Source organism: Peromyscus eremicus, chromosome 2 (genome assembly GCF_949786415.1).
Source record: "Peromyscus eremicus chromosome 2, PerEre_H2_v1, whole genome shotgun sequence".
Classification (NCBI taxonomy): Eukaryota; Metazoa; Chordata; class Mammalia; order Rodentia; family Cricetidae; genus Peromyscus; species Peromyscus eremicus.
The window spans coordinates 157,039,989-157,061,240 of record NC_081417.1 but is presented as its reverse complement, the minus strand read 5'-3'; the positions used below and the strand labels follow the sequence as shown (position 1 = coordinate 157,061,240).

Genomic DNA, 21,252 nt, shown 5'->3' with positions numbered 1-21,252 from the left:
GATCATTTCCGGAGCCTCCTCCAAAGGCCACAGTGGCCACACAGCATTCTTATGACTTCTTATCTTTGATCCAAGTGGTCTTCATCAGAACAGCCACCCACCAACCCTTGCAGTGACCAGGCTACAGTTTGGCCCCAAAGTCCTGGGCAGAGTGGGGCTAGGTTATTGTGGAAGGCAAAGCAATCCATCTCTGTTTCTCTGGGCAGTCCTTTTGGGGGTCAAATTCCTTCTGGAGCCCTGCCTACCCTGGCTCCTCCATGGTTCCTAGCCTTTCCTTCCTGGGTGAAGTTAAGCTATTGTAGACCTCTGAGGACCACAAAGTGTTCTGATCTCTCCTGAGAGGGAATGGGGCGCAGGAAGAAGCAGGTCTCATGCTATAGGGGACCTGTGGACAAGGTACCAGCCTATGTCACAACTACCTGAGTGCGTCTTCACTTTGAGGCTATGGTGGACACTGACTCCTCACCTTCTGGGAATCATCCCACTTGCCCAGCACCAGCTGTGAGGTCTGCCATGCAGGAGTTCAATAAATCCTCCCCTCAGTGACCCTAAAGCAGAAGCAGTACCAATCCTGTGTCACTTACCAGAAAAGTGACCCTTGGAGGTGAGCCACTTGCCCTAAGCCTCACTGTGGATCAAGTGACAGTGTGTTCTGTGTCTTCTCCATTGCCAGAACCAGCTGGACATCTAAGAGTCAGTCTTGCTCTGTCTATCTCAGTTAAGAGCCTCAGCCAGGCGCACACCTTTGATCCCAGCACTCGGGAGGCAGAGGCAGGTGGATCTCTGTTGAGTTCGAGGCTAGCTTGATCTACATAGCCAGTTCCAGAATATCCAGGGCTACACAAAAACAAACAAACAAAACCTGACTCAGAAGAAGAAGAAAAAGAAGAAGAAGAAGAAGAAGAAGAAGGAGGAGGAGGAGGAGGAGGAGGAGGAGGAGGAGGAGAAGCAGCTTAAACATGGCCCCACTCCAGCCATCTGTCCCACCCAGAGCCTCAGCTCACCATCCATATAATGGGAGAGAAAAATCCCAGCCATCCATAGTACCATCTGGCTCCATCTGTTCACCACTGCAGAACAGATGGGGGAGAAGATAATGCAGGGGCAGGTCTCCCTAGGTCAGGGCAGTGATGCAAACTGCCTCCCTGGGCCTCACTGCTCACAGGGGAGAACATGAAGGCTGTGAGCCAGGAGGTCCAACAGTGGAGGAGGGGAGAAGGGAGGAGGGGGAGAAGGGAGGAGGGGAGAAGGGAGGAGGGGAGAAGGGGGGAGGGGGAGAAGGGAGGAGGGGAGAAGGGAGGAGGGGAGAAGGGAGGAGGGGAGAAGGGAGGAGGGGGAGAAAAGGGAGGAAGGGAGAAGGGAGGAGGGGAGAAGGGAAGAGGGGAGAAGGGGGAGGGGAGAAGGGAGGAGGGAAGAGGGGAAGAAGGGGGGAGGGGAGAAGGGAGAAGGGAAGAGGGGAGAAGGGGGGAGGGGAGAAGGGAGGAGGGAAGAGGGGAAGAAGGGAGGAAGAGAAAAGTCTACAATAGGAGGCTGAGGAAGAGAAATTGAAAACCAGTGAAGGTACTTCATAAAAATCAGAAAAATACTTAGATTGTGCTTTTTACGGCTAATAAGAATAGAAATCCCATTCTAGGAAACTATTTGAAGAATCAGGGGAGCGGGAAAGAGCAACGGCAAAGCATTAAACCCACTAGAGTTGTCCAGGACTGGGTCCGAAGGGACAGGTAACAGACACCAAATGCCTGGGACCCCACACACTGGTTGTGGGCCAGCGCTCAGGCCTGAGGTCTAGGGGAAGCCAGACTGTGTACAGCTCTCTCCAGTACAAATGAAAATGTGGGAGAGGAGAGCAGGCTGGCATGACAGGACCCGTCGGGCAGAGCTCAAGCTGGGAAAAAAAGAGATGGAGATATTTACGGGAAATACATCTGTTGGTGCCAGACCTTTGGTTTTATTGTCAGGAGAAAAAAAAAAAAAAGAAGACACAAAACCCAACCACCGAAACTCACCCTTAGCTGAGAATCCATACAGAGGGAAACGATTTCCCCATCAAACCAGTTTTATTGGATATAAATATCTAATTATTCGTACCAGGACCTGGAATACCAGACATTTTGCAGTTTTTATAACAGGTGTAGGAGTCTTTACAAACGACATATATATATATATATATATATATATATATATGTCTTTTATAGCTATGTATTAACAAACTTGATTTAAATTTCATCTGAATTATATTATGCTTACTGGGCAGTTTTTTTGTTTGTTTGTTTTTTCCCCAAACCCAGAAAAGCACTAGAATGTTCTGTTACTGTTTGTATGTACCCTCTTTCTTGGGGTGGAGGGTTATTTTCCGAGAAACAGTGTACTAAAACCCGGAAGGTACAGGAATAAGGGTCCCCCTCACTGCCCTACGGTGCCATCTGCACCAGCCCCTCCCTACCAACCCTTTACAACCACACGGCCCACAGCTCCAAGTCAATACTTCATCTAGGACACAAACCCTACGTCCCAAACAGACAAACAAAAGTATTGACTTTTCAAACAGAGAGCCTGAGATTACACTTCACACAACTCCTGTGTCAGCTTTTCACAAAACAAGAACCAAGGATGAGGATGAGAGCCACAGCTGGGCAAACGGGGCAGGAAGGTAGGAGGGGAGAAGGAGACAGAGGAAGTTGGCTCGCAGGGAACTTATGTGGCTCAACCTGCCATCTGGAGACCCATCTTCATCTAGAATTAATACACCAAAGTTCTTTTGTTTCTCTCTAAATGGTTTTAAAGAGACAGTGACTTCTCAACCCTGACACCTGGTTTGAGGCTGTTCCTGGTCTCAATTCCGTACAGCAGACAGGCAGCCGGCTCTAGTCAGGCCTGAGTCCATGATGTGCCCCAGCCCTGACCCAGTCTCCCACCACCACCTCTTGAGGTACTTTCTCCCAACTTGTAGAAAATGAAGCTGAAACTCTCATCTTTGGGCTTTCCATTGCAAAGGCTGAGAAAAGCCGTGGAGAAATGGGTGAACCCTGGCTAGGCAGCAGAGGGGGTGGCTGAGGCATAGAACGGTGTGATCCCAAGGGCATCTAAGCAAGATGCCCTGTCAATAGCCTGGGTGAGGGGCTGAGAGAGCACACAGTTAAGCACCACAGAGGCCAAGGTCCCCAAACAGGAGTCCCTGAAGCTCCTGGAGTGCACTGAGCCCTCAGGGCAGTGGGACAGTAAGAGCCTGGTATAAACCAGAGGATCCCAGGGGACACTGAGAGCAGTCAGGGTCAAGGGAAACTATTCCTTGAAGCTCAGGGGCCAAGTGAGCCTTTTGACTTTGACTGATATTTAGGGAGACTTTGGCCAGGGGCTGGCTGTCCCCACAGACAGTAAGAAAGAAACTGTACATCCAAATGGCCCACTCAAGCTTATCGATTCAGAGAAAGGGCTCCAGGTTGAGGAGAGCCGAGAGCCTCACCGGAACCCCTCCAGAGAATGCCCACCACCCTCCACTTGGAGACCCGTGCTCAGGGGGATGGGCTGGGGCCGGGGGAGCTGAGAACAAACAGCAACCACAGGAAGAGAGTTGAGCATTTCAATTATTCATACGCCAGATGGATTCTTTTCCTGCCTTTTTTCTATAAAAATGAGGAGGGAGGGAGCAGGTCTCACAACAGTCTCTGAAATGGGGAGAGAAGGGGTAGGGGACACTCAAATAGAAGTCACGTCCCCTCTATGTCCCTCCTGAGCCCCAGAGACCCCAACATCCCCAACAGCAGGGCAGGAGGGACCCAGTGTTTTCTCTGTCAGGGGCCAGGTGCCCTTTAGGTCCCCACAAGCAGAGAGTAAAAAGCAAGAGGAATTGTTGAGGAAAGGGAGGGTGAGTGAGAGAGGAGCTGAGAGCTTAGGGGGGAGGGGGGAGAGGCAGGGAGAAGAGGGTTCTGACCTTCTGTGAAGGATATAAAAAATCCAGCCGCCTCAGGGGACACCCAACTATCTAGCATATTGCTGTTAAAATGTCTGCAAAATTTAATACACTTGGCATACCATCTAATCAGTCCTTGGAAACTCGGGCACTCTCGTTGTCCTCCAGTATTCTAACTGCCTCAGACCTTACATCTGGGGGACTCCCAACTCCCACCCTGTCCCCAAAATAAGACAGAGTTGTTCCCACCTCATAAGAACAGCTACTCTGGCTTTTAGAGCAGATTCCACCCCTATGCACGTCCAAGGTTCAGAACTTAAAGGGATTTTTTTTTTTTTTTTTGGAACGAGAGTCAGGCATATTGGAGAGAGTCAAGGTAGGGTCCTGGGCCAGGACTCTGGTACCCAGATTTCTTACACTCTGGGCAGGTATGTAGTGACAAGGGAACATGTTTACACTCTGTCCAGGGAAGCCAACAAGAGCCATCCATCTTACAGTTCTTATTTAAACAGCTGCCTGGCACACAGGAGAGCCATATCCTCCTGGGTGGATGTGTACACCTATCCACTGCCTACCTCCCTGCTCCTAGGACATAACATATCAGATTAGGGAACAGCCCCAGCCCCATGCCCCATGCCCCATGTCCCATCCATCCATCCATCCATCCATCCATCCATCCACCCACCCATCCATCCATCCACCCACCACTCTGTAAGATCCAGATACTCCACCTCTCCAAAAGTCATCTAAGAAGTTTCTATTCAAAGAACGAGCTACCTTACCTTCAACCTGCAACACAGCACTCAAAGCCTACTATGACCTGGATATTTTTGGCAGGTCACCCACTTGCTTTGGCTTAACAGAAAGAAACCTCACATAGCTGCCTGATGGGACTAGGCAACTGACTCCCCAAAGCTGCCCCTCCACCCTAAGAAAACAGAGTTCTTTTCCAATCCTCTTTGCCCATTTCTGATTTCCTCGTTTCCGACTGACCTAAAGCCTCAGGGCCTGGGTTTGGATCCCAAGGCTCTGCCCCCTCTAAGCAAGTGACATCAGAAAAGCCACTAATTATCTCTGGCTTATAGGGCTTGGCTATGAAGTGGGGTGCCTGCACCTGTTCATACAATGGCTAGGCAAATCATGGAGGAAAAGGGTAAAAAAGCTTCAGGAACTTGACCACGTGCTCCTGTTAGAACTCAAGGTGCGTTGGTGAAGAGGAGAAGTGAGGCTGGATTGTACAGGGGCTGGTGCTGGTGGCTCCCTCCCACCCCACTGAGCTGTGGCAAGACATATGCTTCCAAAGAGCAGAGAAGCCTCAGGCATGCCCACCCCTGCCCCGCTCCCAAGTGAAGAAACTGGGGCAGAGTCAACAGATGACCTACCTGTTGTCACAGAGTTCCCTTGAGGCAGAGCAAGGCTGAGGACATACTGTTCCCACTGTCCAGGCCTCTGCCTTAGCCAAGGGACATGAGATGGGGATGGTGACAAGGAGGCAGGAACTGGACAGGGACAGTGGGGAAGGTGTCAGGAACTTCTGTCATTCACACACACGCACTAACACACACACACACGAATACACACACACACACACACTAATACACACACTAACACATGCACACACACACTAACACACACACTAATACACACTAACACACACACACTAACACACACACACACACGCACTAACACACACACACTAATACACACACACTAATACACACACATGCACACACACACACACTAACACACACACACTAACACACACACACTAACACACACACTAACACACACGCACTAACACACACACGCACTAACACACACACTAACACACACACGCACTAACACACACACTAACACACACACACTAACACACACACTAACACACACACACACACACACGCTAACACACACACGCACTAACACACACACACTAACACACACGCACTAACACACACACACTAACACACACACACTAACACACACACACTAACACACACACACTAACACACACACACACACGCACTAACACACACACACTAACACACACACACACGCGCACACACACACTAACACACACACACGCACTAACACACACACACACGCACTAACACACACACACACACACACTAACACATGCACACACAACAAAATTAAAGTGAGAACTTTAGCCAATAAGAAAAATCCTATCCCTGTTCCATCGAAACTTATTTTAGGGCAGAAGGTAATTGCCAAGGCTTCAAATAAAAAGCCAACCACAGGCTGTAAATGGCTCCAAGTCTTTAATTAGACCCCAAGGAAAAAAGAAAACAATCGCAAAAAGAAACTGAAAGTAAGAGAAGCTTCCAGAAAGGAAGACACAGGACCCCTCCTGCCTTCCCCATCCCAAAGGCCGTCCACGGTGGCTGCTTTGCCTGTGGCTGACACGGGAAAAGTATGCTCAACAAGCAGGTTGGCAGTGCCCATTGTTAGAGGCAGATATGGAGCTAAAATTGTCTTATGCCCCAAGAGAGTGCCAGTCCTGTCCTAGGATCCCTTCTAGGGCCTGTCTATCTATATCCCAGCCCACCAAGGCTGCCCTCTTGTTGGACACCTCAGGCCTCAGGAGAAAGTGAGATATTTCTATTATCCTTGGGTGTGTGAGAATGAGAAAAAGATACGGAGTGGCCTTGACTCACTTGAAGGCCTGTGTATTAAAGCCACAGGTCCAGCTCTTTGGCCATGGAGCCATTTATCCATAGTATTGTTTAATTCTCAGAGTCTCTTTCTCTCTCTCTCTCTCTCTCTCTCTCTCTCTCTCTCTCTCTCTCTCTCTCTCGTTACTCGAGACAGGGTTTCTCTGTGTTATTTTGGTGCCTGTCCTGGATCTTTTGAGTCACATATGGCTGGAGGGCTCTAGAGAGCCACAGACAAAATAGGTAACCCCCCGGCTTTTCCTGTATAATACTCCCCCATTCCCAAGCAGATATAAATGTGCAACAATCCTCAAGGGGATGACATGGCAGGGAAGCCACCTGTAGGTTATGCCATTTCACTGAAACAAGGCAACTTCACATCAGACCCCTTATTCTTAAATCCCTGCCCAATCCCTGTCCTTGGAAAACACAGGGGGCCTATACTGAAGGTGGGACTGAGGAGAAAGCAGAAGCTGCCCTTGGGAAGGCAATGGGTTGTAGAGGGGGAAGGGGGAATGGGTGCTCTCATCTCTCACATAAGTTGATATAACTCAGGGGTGAACCGATCCCACAGGTGGGGACTGAATGGGCTAGTCTGGTGTCCGCCAAACTGTGACTGAAGCCACAGCCCCGTCCTGGATGTTGAGTAGTTGAGGGATGGGGAGGTGGGCCAAGAGGCAGAGGCAGGTAAGGAGAAGGCTCCCGGGGGTCCGGGGGTCCGGCAGCAACCACTCCTCTTTCGGTATCTTCCCAGTGTGAAGCCCTGCCACAGGCGGTTTAGAGAACACAGCCTTGCAACTAAGCTACAACTATGCGCCCTTCACAGAGGAAGGCAACAGAGTCAAGTGAGGTGAAGGGATGGCCACACACCTACAAACGGCAGGCAAGCCTGCATCACAACACAGGGTGGCCGGCCCTAAAGCCATCCCTCCTCAGCCTTCCTGACCACGAGTGGCTCCTGTTCTGGGTTCTCTGCTGGTGGCTAGAATGCACATGCCTGGCTCAGTTGAAATAGAATGCACCCAGCATCATGACTTTGCTGTGCCACTCACCAAGCCACCAAGCTGTGCTGTGACAGCCAAGACCTACACAGCCATAACTTAATAGGAGAAATGGGTGAGCCAGGCCTCCCAAGTGGTGGTGGTGGGGTCCCTGTCGACTCCTCTTGTTACTTATCTCCCTGGGGATAGAGGCGGAAGTGAGACCCTTCTTTGACTGGAAGCCTATGGCTGTCGCTTCCTTCCTTCCCTGCTCAAGAAGGAGGTGGGAGAGTCAGGCCCCTGGCCGACAGCAGACGTCTGGCTTATTAACATACTGCCCATCTTCCCTGAGTGTTCACTGGATGCAGACGGAGGCAGGGGTCTGACCTCTATCCTGTCCTCTGGGTGGGGACATATGGAAGCTTCACTCCTCTCTACTCTTTCCTTCTTTCCTCCCTACACCGAAAGACTTCAGAAAACCCACTCCAGCTCATGACAAGAACCTTTTTCTGGTGTCCGGGTGTGAGGTTCTCAGGGGGGCCCTAATTTCTTTTCTTACTTTCCGCTGATTTTGCCCGGAGGCTGGAGTGCCGGGGGTGGGGGTGGGAGGTTCTGCCCTTGCTGTTCAGAGACCTTAGAACAACCCTACAGCCACGGTTTGCTAACTCAAACCCCAAACAAATGAGGCCTAGCTGGTCCTCCCTCCAGGAGGGCTCCCATGGATATGAGATGGTTCCAGAATTACAGGAGATGCTGGCCTGCCCTCAGGGCACCAGGAGCCTTCTTGTAGGCATGTGTCCCTACTCAGGAGTGTCACTCTGAGAGAGCAGCAGGGTCCCAAAGGCAGGGAGCTAAGAAAAGGCAGAGTTAAGCAAAGACTGGACCCTCAGCTAAGAGAAGTCCCGGCATCTCTAAGGTCCAGGAGCCAGGATGGTCCCCTCCATGACAAGTCTTGTCTCTGGGGAGGGTGTACCAAAAGAGGGGCCAGAAGCTGCGTGACACGACCCTCAGCTGGTGACGCCACTTTGCTACCCTGGGCATCATTCCATTTTAGTTTGTCAATTTTATTATTTTACGATGGTCTGGCCTAGAACTTGCTATGGAGCAGAGGATGGCCTTGAACTTGCCTCTCAAGTGCTGGGACTACAGGCGTATGCCGTACCTGTTTACAGCTTGCTGGGAACTGAACTCAGAACCTCACGCATGCAAAAGCAACCACTTTCCCAACGGAGCCAGCCCTGATTGGCAAAGCATGCTTTTGTTTTCCTCGCTGAGTGGGATGCCCCCTGGCATGACTGGAGCTGCTGCACATGCCCAGAACAGGCCTGCTCACAGCACCAGACCATGCTAGTTGGGTTTACACCGCTGGGGCTGCTGTTCTTCTCACAGGCATCACGACTCTAAATGCTCTGCAGAGGCTTTCTCTCCGACTGGGCTTCCGGAAAATGAGGGGAGACTGGTTCCGTAGCCTAGAAAGCTCCCTTTTCTAAATTCTTTATCCCTCGAATCAAAATGAGTGAGGAGGGCAGGGGAGATTTGATTGGAAACTGTGTCTTGGCCATTCTGTGCAAACCCCAGTGACCCAGAGGTGGCCTGCATGGGCTCCAAGATGCATGGACCTGAGCGTAACCAGATGGAAGGTGGTCACGTGACTGGACCTTCCTGGCCCCGTCTTTTGGAGGATGATCTTTGGGGTGAAGCTTATTTATCTAGGGCAGCAAGGGTTAACACTGGGGCTGGCAGAGGCCAGGCAGCATGGAGCACTCCCTGTTTATTAATAAGCTATTTATCACCAGCTTTGCTTTTAATGCCATTTGGGCTTAATGTCGTTAATGAAATATAAATACCCACGCTAACGATGTCGGTCAGAGGCAGCACGGGCAGCAGACGGCTCAAGAACCAGGGCCAAACCGCTGGGCACGCTGGGGAAGAGGCTGAGAGCTCGGGAAGCGGAAGAGGTTCCCACCAGCTCGGCAACCCCCCCATCCCCTTCTGCTCCCACCGCAAGAGTCTGGAGCTGGTGGTGCCAGGAAAGGCTGGGAGGAGGCTGCCCAGGGGGTTGGGGAGAGGAACCCTTTGAGAGCGAGGATGGTGTTAACTCCTACAGCACAGAGCCCAGCCCAGAGAGCTCCCACCTCGGGCACTGCCCTCCTGGCATCCGGCCCCTTGGCTGCTGGAAGCTGGACTTCCCCCAGCTGGCGGCAGGCCCTTCTTACTACACTGAGCTCCCTGACCACGGGGAACAGAGCCAGGGTGACAGAGGTCACAAGAGGGAGCAGTTAGGATCCCATCGAGTTTTCCAATAAAGATTTTCAATTCTGGCACCCAGAATGACATTCTAGGCAGCCCAGCTCTCTGGATGGCTTGCCCTTCCTGACGCTGGCATAGGGCTACTCGAGGGCCTTGGGAGTGGGTGTCCAGAGGCCCGAAGATGGGTATTTCTGATCAGTGCTCAGAGGCCTCGGAACATGGGGGGTAGCCCTATAGGGCAGGCTTTTGTCTCTAACTTAGTCTAGCCTCTCCTCCATACTTAGCCCTGTCTGCCCACCTTTCTATGGGCTCAAAACAGCTCATAGCATCCAGTACGGATTATCCCCAGGAACCTCAGGCCTACCCTCAAGAGATGTCTGAAGCCTGCCTCTGAAAAACAGTCTCTCTGGGGGAGAAGTGACTACCGGACACTGTCCCCAGCCCAGGGGTCATAGATGCCCCCAAGGAACCTACTCTCCCACACACCCAAGGAGCGCCTGGACCCTAACACAGGACGAGAGACTTGGGCATTTCGTGACCTTTTGCCTCCAAGCTCATCTCCCTGGACAAGGGCAGTGGGAGTCACAGTGACTCCAGTCCCAGGCTTGGGAAGTCCTCGGACAACTTCCCAGAGTGCCACTCTTTCTGGTGGAAACCTAGGCTTCCCTGGGTTAAAAGCCCCAAAGCTTCTGGTTCTCTCCAGGCAGGATGTCAGAAGAAAGGATGCCAGGGAAATATGAATGTTTAACACAGCGAGCAATCTTTTAGGATAAGTACATCCCAAATCTCACATAGAACATACTTACGCTAAAAATTATTTGCTGTCTATCTGAACTTCAAATTTCACTAGTGGTTCTGTATCTTAATGGACTAACTCTAGCAACTCAGTCCAGGCTATTCAGCAAGGACACCTGACAGGTGGCAATGGTTCTGGTGGATGGCAGGGTCACAAGGGTAATGGAGGCTTCCACCCATCTCTGCTCATCTTGGGACAGCGGACTCCCTTCAAGAGATTCTTTCCCGAACTGTCCCCACCCCCTTCAATGGTCATTCCTACACTGCCCTGTTCCACTGCTCACCTGTGGTGGGTCCCCTCTGCCTGTACCCCTCAAAGTCACCTCCATGTCCCCAAGGAGCACAGGGCTCGTTTGCCAGGGCTTGGTGGAGCTCAGCTCAGCAGCTAATCCCTTGGGTCTCTCCTGTCAGATTATTAATTAGCTAAAGCGGATCGGTCCTAGAACAACATGCACTTGGGCTTCAGATAAAGCAGGCCAGGAAGCCGGTCGGGGGGCTGCTTAAAGTGACACGACCCTGTTTGTAAACTGCTTCCTGGGAGGCTGGACATAGGAGGGGGCACAAACAGACCCCTTCCCACACACACCTGCGTCCGCTCCCAGACGAAAGTGCGTGCTGGGTGAGAGGTTCATTACCCAGGGGACCATGAGAGGAGGAGTCAGTCAGACAGTTGAGGCTTGCGTCTTAATAAAGAGCCGGTGCCTAATCAGATCATGTCCCTCAGAACTCTTCAAAAAGAGTCTAATTTCACTTGGGAAACCGAGAATGAAACAGAATTCTCACTACAGCCTACAAAATATGTGGACTCTTCATGCAGGCTAGGTGCACAGGCCTCCCGACTGTCCTCCAACACGCCGAGTGGAGACAGGCTCTTCCCTCAGCGATCTCACAGTTACTATTCCTTCTGATGGAACGGCTCTTCCCCCAGATATTAATTAGCACGGATGGCTTCCTCACCTCCTTTCTGTCTCCATCTCAGTGACCCTTTGTCCAGAAGCCACACCTAAAATTACACACCAGCTACCTCCTCCATCCCCTTTCTTCCAGTCTCCAAAGTGGCTTCAGTTTTTTCTTTAGTGCATGTTGGCCGATAACCATTTGCTTTTCTTATCTCATTATCATTTGCTTCTCTCCACCAAATGGAAGTTCCAAGAGGACAGAATTCTTGACCCTTAAGTTCACTTCCTTAAACGAGGGAATCCTAAACTATTTATTGTTCAATCAGGATAACTGAATGAATGAAAATAAGAGAAGAATGAGCAGAGGTCAGAGGTCAGGACCGAGCCCTGGTCCACCCTGTTGTCTCTTTGGCACCCACTTCCTCCCGGTGACTTTCTCTGATCCCACCTTTCTTGGCTTCCACTACAACCCTGCTCCTAGGCACATTTCACTCACGTGCACTCCAGTCTTCTGACCGATGTCCTGGAGGACTGACCCCTTCCTAGCTGGGACTGCTCCTCTCTGCCCAGGGAATAGTGCAGGGTGAGCCACTAGTGACGAGAGGCAGCATCCTGACTCACAGCTGCTGCCCGGGCCCAGCTCAGCTGCTCGCAAACTCCTGGGCTTGGGATTGTTTTGACTTGAGTCGGTGAAGCTGAAATATTGAGTCACAACGGCCCGAAACTTCATTACCAGCTCTTAACACAGATTACTAAGGGAAAAAAGTTGCTTTTAATTGCTTTTCCTGATTAGCATTTCTGGAGGAGAAGGTAATGGTACTCTCCTCCACTCACCCACCTTGGGTTATCATTTGTTCCCAACCCTAGGCTGCAAGGTTCAGGGTCAGAAGAGACTCCCATTCCTGAGGGAAGCTAAGCTGAAGAGAACACTAGGTGGACACCTCTATAAGCCTGATGGGAGCAAACAGGCTTAGAGCTGTGGGCAGCTGTCTGAGGAAGGACCTGGAAGATGGGCGGCAGGTGTCTCACCGGAGCCTCCAGTTGGTAACCCCACCTCCATACTTAAGGACTTTTACCTGTGCCAGGGATATACCTGCATAGATTCCAGAATAAAACAGGACAAGGGGCCAGGCATGATGTACATGTCTGTGATCCTAGTACATGGGAAGCTGAAGCAGGAAGATGCCAAGTTGGAGGCCAGCCTGGGCTGTACAGCAAGGCCCTATCTCAAAAAGACAAAAGGCAGGGCTAGATAACTCAGCAGGTAAAGGAGCTTAAAGCTGAGCCTGATGACCTGAGTTCGATCCCTGGGACCCACACAGGCGAAGGAGAATTGACTCCTGCAAACTGTCCTCTTTTCTCCACGCATACGCGCACACGCGCGCGCGCGCACACACACACACACACACACACACACACACACATAATTATAAACAAATGCAAAGTGAGAGGAAGCTGGTGGAACAGAGAACCTGGAGGGTCTAAAGGAAAGGAATGAATTCGCAGCACAGGCCTCAGACTCCTGTCATATGTAACACCTAGGGCGTTGCTTCAGGCCAGAGCCTTTCACTGTGGACACTCAGCACCACGGTGAGGCAGAGTGTCAGTCTCCTGTGGGTCAGTCTACCCTTCAAAGCACCATGTCACGATAAGGGAACTACCCTCCGGGGTATTTCTACACAGGGCCGGCACTGCCAGTCTTTCATCATTTTCCCTTGGGCCAGTGCTAAATGGCATCCAGAGTCTCCGCTGGAAGGCAGGAGGCACAGGAGAAACTGAGGAAGAGGGCTGACTGTGAGTACCTGCATCACCAGAGACCATTCTTACCCAGAATGAAAACGGAAAGACCAGTGACTTCCCGAACCATCTCCTGGTCACACATCCACTCACCCTAAGGGGCCCCCCAGAGAACCACAGCACCCAGGGGTTGTGGAGACACAGACTCCCTTACTTCCCTTCACTGGTACCTCCCTCTCCCAGCCCCACCCTTCTGCATCCCGCACCGCAGCTGTGTGCTCTAGAGCTGCCAGCCTCCCATCAGATCAAAGCCCTGGAGGATGCCATTAGAACTGTCCAGTCCAGTTAGGAGTGCAGGTCACGGATCTAGAGCAGACCCACGGAGGCAGAAGGCAGAGAAACCTCCCACTCATGCAGAGACACAGGCCTGTCCACCCAGAAACACCCTCCCCTGAGGCAAGCAGACACACCCCGGATGACTGCTGACACCCCCTTCAGAGTCACACCGAAGCACCAGCTGTGGGCCTGGGATATCCCCACCAACCCCTGCCAGCACCAGCCTGCCCTTCTGCTCAATCCCTCACTCTCCCTGGAGGTCAGGCCTCCAGAGCTTCCTGGAGGATTGAGCTGCTGTGCCACATATTGCTTCCCACTTGGGACACCCCCCTACGCCCCCTGCAAGATGTCACCAGCCTGCCCTTCCTGTCACTTCCCCTGGAGGTCAAGCCTCCCGAGCTTTCCTGGAGGGCTGAGCTGGCCCATATGGCTGGGGATATGTTGCCAGCACCAGTTAAGTGCTCCTGGGGCCCGGCAGCCAGCCGTGACACCTTTCCGCTTGTGCCAGCCAGACCTTTAGCTTGCTACTGGGCTACACAGCAGCATCCAGAGCTGCTCAGAGCCTGACGGGATGTCAGAGATGGCCTCATCATCACAACGTCACAGCCAGGATAGCTGTTGCCAATCTGTCCCACACAAGTAATGCCAGGATACAGGGGAGGAAAGCCTTGTGTCAGAGGCCCCAGAAACAGGGACAGGTGCTGGGTTCAAGTCTCGCAGCACGCCTACAGCAATTCACACCTTTCTACATGGAAAGGATGTTAGGATCTCTGTCAGGGAGCTGGGCAGAGGCTAAGCTGGCCCAGTGTATACGGCAGTCTTAGCTAACCCATTTTTTAGCTCTTAGAGATGCTCATCTGAGGATCTGTATGACCAGGAAAGGGCAGAAGCTCAGTTCTGGGGGACACAGATCACATTTAAAGCTGCAGGGAGAAAAACCCAGAGGACCTTCAAGCTCTGCACAGAACCCATGGTGGAATGGTCCAAATCGGCTACACTGTGCAGTCTTAGAGGAAAAAGGACAGTGACTGTCAGATTCCCAGCAGCCAGTGTGACTCCAAGATGGCATTTCCTTGAATATACAAGAGGTGAACCCACTGAGATCCATGGGACATGGGAGAGAGAGGAGGCACAGGTCCATGGGGGAGCTCAGAAGGGTCCAGGCATCCAGGGGACCTTTCTCGCTCATCCTGTTCAATACATGGGTAAGCCTCTGAGCACACACAGACACTATGCCCTTCTTCTCATCCCAGCTGTCATCTTCCTGTTCTCGTGGCTGCAGCCACTGCCCCCCTGACACGTGGCGTCTTCTCTTGTTGCCCCCCCACCCCCGTGATGAACTGTCCCCAGGACACCCTCAGCTGTCTTTTAAAATAAATCAGATCACCTTATCTCCCCAGGGGCACCCCATCACCTGTCCCCTGGCACGCAGAATGCCACACATCCTGGTCCCCTCCCCATCTACCCAGCCACATGGTCTAGTTAATGAATGTAGTTAGTTACTCCCACCCGAGGACCTTGAAATCACCTGTGGGCTCTTTCTGGAATATTCTCCTGCCTGCTCTTCAGGTAGCCGTCCACCTCACGTCTTTAATCTCTGCTGTCACCTCCTCAGAGTCTGGCCCTGAGTACCCCATACTACCATGTCCTCGCTCTCTTCTCATTCCATTTAACCCAAGATCTGCCATGTTTGTTTTTCTGTGTGTGTTCGTTGTCACTTCTGACAGCAGGGGCTTCCCGCTCACGTTGTCCACGGGGGAGTGACCTGCAGACGCCACGCCCTCTGTGACTATTGAATTCAACCAGATCTTCCACAGAACCTTCAGCAATGGGCCTGATGAAGTCTGTGGACCACAGCAAGTGCGGACTTCTCCCCTGGTCTACACCCTGGTGAGGCATCCCTGCCACAGTGGACCGCAGTCCATGGTCATTGAAAAGGATTAAGTCAGTGAGCAGGGACGCGGCCCTGACATTCCCTCTCTGAGCCTTCAGAGTTCCCAAGCTTCATTATCAAAGCCGGAGACAGCCGATGCCAGGATGCGAGAGTCCCCCTAGACCTGCTGGGCCCATACACCTTGCTGGGTTGCAAATCCCAGCTGGCATGGCCCCTGGGAGTCAACTGTGAGTGGAAACTTCAGAAAGGGAAAAATTAATGGGCATGTTTTGCCCGGAGAAAGAAGAAAACAAAAAGAACAGAGCCGGCGCACATTAGCCCCTTACGGGGCTCTGCAGGCACCTTAGCCGCTATTGGGTGGCAGGGCACTAGAAGGCCTTGGGGTGGGGCATTCGAGGTTCTTGCCTTCTTCCCAGCATTCTAATCCTCCCAGGAAGCAGAGTTAGGCCTGGAGAGCCTAGGAAGGCAATGGAGTCCACAGGCAGAGCTGCAGAGATGGCTCAGCAGCTAAAGTCACTTGTTGCTCCTGTAGAGGACAACACGGGTTTGATTCCCAGCACCCACGTGGCAGTTGACAGCCGTCTGTAACTCCAGTCTCAGGGGATCTGACACCCTCTCTGACTTCAGAGGGTACCAGGTACACACACGGTGCACAGACATACAGGCAGGCACACACCAAAACACATAAAATAAAATAAAAAATTAATCCTTTTCTTTTTTAAATAAAGAAAGTCACCAGAGCCAAAGGAGACTTTGGAGCAATGATCTTGCCACACAGCCTTTCTTGGGCAATAGTCTAAACAGTCCCGACGCTACTCGGGGTGCAGGAGAACAGCAGCAACACACCTTGAGTACAGATGGACTGATTCCTGGGGCATGACACCAGAAAGAAGAGTCTCTGCCACTTTAGCAACCAAACGCTACATTTGCATCTGATTTGCAAGTTCCTGGGTTTCTGCTAGTCCCCAAGGAACGACAGCCTAAAATGAAGGAGTCTTGCAGCTTTGGGGACCTTGTGAACCCCAGTGAACACCAAGGTGCCCAGCCCTCCAAGTGCTTCCTAACCTTCGGGATTACAGTCCAGGGTGACAGAGCCAGACCACAGAGGGAGGGGTAGGACTCTGTGTCCTATCCAGGGTGCCCAAGGAGAAGGAGAACACAGGTGGGGGAAGCCAGGGATGCTGACCCTAGTGCGGTACATACAGGATGAGTGGCCCCCAGCCTTGCCCTCCCCAGCCAATCTTGATCCCCTCCACCCCAGGCTCCATTCTAAGACTATGCCTATCAATTGTATGAACACCCAGACTTCTCTGGGCTGGTTCTCTTGAGAATGCTGCTAATAACCAGTATGCCCCAGGAAACTGCTGAGTTTGATACCCACAGGCAAATACTTGAGAGTAGAGCTAAAGACACTTTTTGTGGCTAAGTGATTTGTCATAGGCAAGGGGCTATTTTCATGCCCTAGTCAAAGATACCCACACTTTGTCCACTAAGGAAGGTCTAGCCTGGGCTGAAGATAGCCCTGACAGGTCATTCCCAGGCCAGCTCCTCCCACAAATAAACTCAGAGCAGAGCAGCCTGTGAGACTGCCTATGATCATGTCAGCCAGTGTGCACACAAAAACTACACCCTGCTGTCCCCATGGTGAAATTCAGAATGACCCAACACTTTGATCTTGGAGTAGCATCTGATGGGGTAAGGGCACATCACCTGAGATATCTGCCCACTGCTGTACCCTTAAGGTCACATCACTGGGATCACTGGAAGGACTCTTCAAGGTCAATTGTACCAACCTCTTTGAAGAAACCAAGATCCAGATGGGTGCAAGAAATAAGTCGGATGGAAAAGCCGAGGCTGAAATGTGTCCTGCTCCCGTTTCATGGGGCCCTTTTCCGTCTACAGTATATGTGCTACTGGACACAGCCCCGTGAGAGAAGTAAGTCTAAGGACCTCAAGTGGCAACCCTCCAACTGGCCAGCCCTCACTTCCCAGAGCATCTTGGGAACCAGGAGAGGTACCTTTGCATCCCAAGAGGCCAAGGTCCGAAGTCCATTCCAATGCACCGCACCAGGGAGCTGCACGGTCCTCCGGTGAAGGAGGAGTCAGTGGCTGAGGCAGTCGGAGGGCAGGTGGGATGGAGAGGGTCTGCCTTCCCTCTGCAAGGTCTGTGTGCCTGCCAGACAGGAGCAAGGAGAACAGGTTAGGTCTGGGCCGGTGAGAAGGTTTAGCTGATAAGGGTGCTTGCCACCAAATTTGATGACCTGCGTTCAGTCCCTGGGATGCACACGGTAGAAGGATAGCTGATTCCACAAGTTGTCCTCTGACCTCCACACCTGCACCATGGCATAAGTGCACAAGTGTGTGCATATGTGTGTGTGTATGTGTGTGTGTGCACATGTGCATTCATACACACCAAACAATAAATATAATTTTAAAATATTTTAAAGATGACTAGGTTACAACTGGAACCCACCAAGCGATTACACACAGAGAACAATGAAAAAGTTCCAGCACCCTGTGTGGTAACCAGCCAGTGAAGCAGGAGATTCTTGGACCTGCCTTGCCAATCAGCAGATGGCATTGCCATGGTGCATGCCATGCCTGACTCTGTGGCCAGTGTGCCCTTTGCACAATTATTAGCCAATTGCTATGAGGTGTCATACCTAATAAAAGAATCGAGCAGGGGAAACAATACTAGGCCAATCAGGTGCCACCCTGGCTAACAACAGAGGGATCACACCCAAGGCTTGGTACCTGGGGTGAAAGGTCAGCCTGAGAATGGATCAGGTCAACAGATTAGACCCATCCAACAGAACCAAGCAATCCTGGAATCCTAGCCGCCTGCTCTTTCCAGGTTTCCCTTGGGTGAGCTCCTGTCTGTTCCCAGGACCCCCTGAGCAGCCTGTGGAAGTCTTTAAAGAGAGAATCAACAGGGTAAACAGGATGGGAAACCTGATTTCTTCTCCATTTCCCGCTCTGCTCTGCCATAGTGCTATTTCATCTCAGACAGGAAAGAGGGTGTGGACACGCCCTCAGAGGAGGCTGCTGGGAGAGACTCCTTTGTGATAGGTGCTGGGCCAAACACAGTGGCCTGAAGAAAGTTGGAGCCCTACTACCGGCAACCTTTGTGTCAATTTAAGCAAATATTGTGGCGTTTCCATGGCAATTCCTGTTTTGAATATCCACTTCGCTCACTTTTTAAAGGGCTTTTCCTGTTTGCATTTCAACTTCAGACCTGTAAATATTTTCAGCCTTTTTAGGAAAAAAAAAAGAGCCCATGTGCGTGCAAACACAAGCACACAAACAAGTACACAACTTTTCCGAGGTGGCGGTCCAGCCTTGTGGATCATCCTTATGATGTGGGACGTGGAACCCCGAGGTCATTTTCCACCCTCAGACCCACCCTGCAAATAGAACTGTCACTGAAATTCGGGTCATCCCTCCCTCCTTTCTGGGGGTCTAGCAACATCCCCTACATCGTGGCTGTGTGTTCCCCAAGTGGTCCATCCTCGACTGTATGATCTGCATGGAGCAGGCAGCAGCCTGGTAAGTTTTCTAACTTGATCCAGTCATCAAAGCCCCCAGGGGGTCTCCCCAGGGTGTGTGAGCCCCTCCTCTCCTGACTCCCAGGGCTGGGCTGAGTAGAAGGGAGCTGGCCCTTCAAAAGCCAGTTTCAGCACCAGACCCTCCTCTCTGCTGGGGCGATGCTTCAGGACCAGCTCCTTAGGGAGGAAAACTGGGATGGAAGGTGACTGCAAGCTAGGGGTGGATTCGCCTGCTCCCATCCACCCTTCAGCATCACACAGGGTTAACAGCATGTTTCCTGGTTTCCATGGATTCCTGCCAGGCCCCTAATGTGAGTTTCGTGTGATTTGGGGGAAGTGGATTTCCTTTGTTTTCCAGTTTGGGAATATTTTTTTCTTTAAAAAAGAGGAAAAAACACTTTAATGGGAACTTCAGGGCCACTGGGAGACTCACTCCTTTGGGTTCTGAAACTCCCTTGCCTGTTAGTCCAGAATCTCCCGAAGCCCGAGCAGCTTTTGGCCCTGGCCCAAAAGACAACTGCAGGCCAGAGGAAGGGGCGTCTTGTATCATAGACAGCTTGCACCCCAGACCACTCTTCTGTGGGGGTCTCTACGCCAGGACCCCATCAAAAAGAGCCTCTCTAAAAGTCACTGACTTCGGAGCTGACGCATACCCCTCCAGTCTCACACTGGGACATCACCCTTGCCCAGGTCAGAGGAAACAGCCACCTCCCAGACTCCTAGAAGGAGCCAGAAGACGAGAGTCCAACCACATGCCAGAGGTGTCCCAGAGTCTCGTGTTCTGGTCAAGAAGGGTTCCAGTTAGGAGGGAAGAGGGTATTCCAGACCCCAGCGGGCTTTTTTCTCATCCAGACCACCAAAGGGCTTGGCCAGGAGAGAAGGAACTGAAGAGAGGGTGAAACCAGGCCACCTCCTCCTCAGTTTCCCCATTCCTGCCATCCCTGCCCAGCCTTGCTAGGGCGGCATGCCCTTGTTCCAAGACTCCCCAACCAAGTGGCCTGACCCATTTACTAAACCAAGGCATGGGCCCCAAAGCCTTCCAAGCACTTCGGCCCTCCCACACCACAGCCCCGGGGCTGAGGCACAGATCTCGGTCATCAGGGGCAGAGCCTAATCGGTCTCTAACCAGTTGACCCAGGTGGAGAGGTGAGAAGCCAAACACAATAACAGACATAACCCTGAAGATCTAAAAACAGGGGTCTAAGGCCGGGTTCTGCCACTTGACCCTCTGATGGCCTTCCTGGAGCCAGCAGATCTTCCTCACAAGTCAACTGGAAGGACAGAGAAGAAAATGACAACGGCCATCTTTTCTCCCACCCAATAAGCTCAGGTTAGCAAGAGAGGCAAACAGGGTTCCAGAAGGCCCCAGATCACAACATTCCTCTTCTTTAAGCCTCATCAAGAACCTTCTAGAACCTCTCCCAAGAGGACTCGTATTCTTCTCTGCTCTCCATGTATCCTTCCTCACGACATTAAAGCCCATCCAGAAGTGGAGTAATTTGTTCACAAGCCTGTCTCCGCCACTGGAGTCCCCACTCCTCAAGGGCAAAGCCCAGGTCTTAATTATCTTTGCGTCTCCAGCACTTAGCACAACAGCTGGCCCACGGTGGGCGGCGTAAGTGTTGGTGGAGCCGAACTAGTCTCGGATCTCATTGTCACAATCAGACAGGCCTGGTACAGCTAGCTTCTCCCTCTCTTCAGCAGAACGCTTCGTTGGCCACTTTCACAGCCCGCTTGGCTCCCCTGAGCCCCAACCTTCCTGTTGGTCTCCCGCCTCCCCCATGAACTCACTGAATTTACAACATGCAGGTTCAAAGGGACTTCTCGTTACCTGAGCCTTTTCCAACTAATCCCAAAAGGACTGAGCACCTACTATGTGCCAGGGAGACGAGGGCACAGTGGATGAGTGGTTTTCTCCCTCTGCCACCAGCTCACACCAGGACAGGTGGTATTAGCTAACTAGCTTAATTTGACGAGCACTGTGCCAAGTGTTCTCCACACATGGTCACGCTGAATCTTTACAATACCAAAGCAGGGACAGCATGGGCCCCGCGGAGAGACTACGGAGAACAGCACAGAGATATGAAGTGACCAGCCAAAGGTCACATGGCTGACAGGTATGGAACCAGGTCAGGGCTGGTGACCCACCGAAAGACCTCCCTCCTTGTGATCTCAGCCCTCACCCTTGCCCAGTGTGAGTTCCCCTCTTGACTCTCACCTCTCCTGGGCTG

At 51.9% G+C, this 21,252-nt stretch overlaps 1 protein-coding gene across 1 annotated transcript in view; it reads right to left on the bottom strand.

Annotated features, from left to right (window-relative positions):
* The window catches only part of Casz1 (castor zinc finger 1), a 147,343-nt gene that overhangs the window by 96,134 nt on the left and 29,957 nt on the right, over positions 1 to 21,252 (bottom strand). Inside the window, exon 2 of the mRNA XM_059255386.1 lies at positions 17,495 to 17,649. The gene's annotated coding sequence lies outside the window, so the exon portion shown is untranslated. The remainder of the gene's footprint in view (positions 1 to 17,494; positions 17,650 to 21,252) is intronic.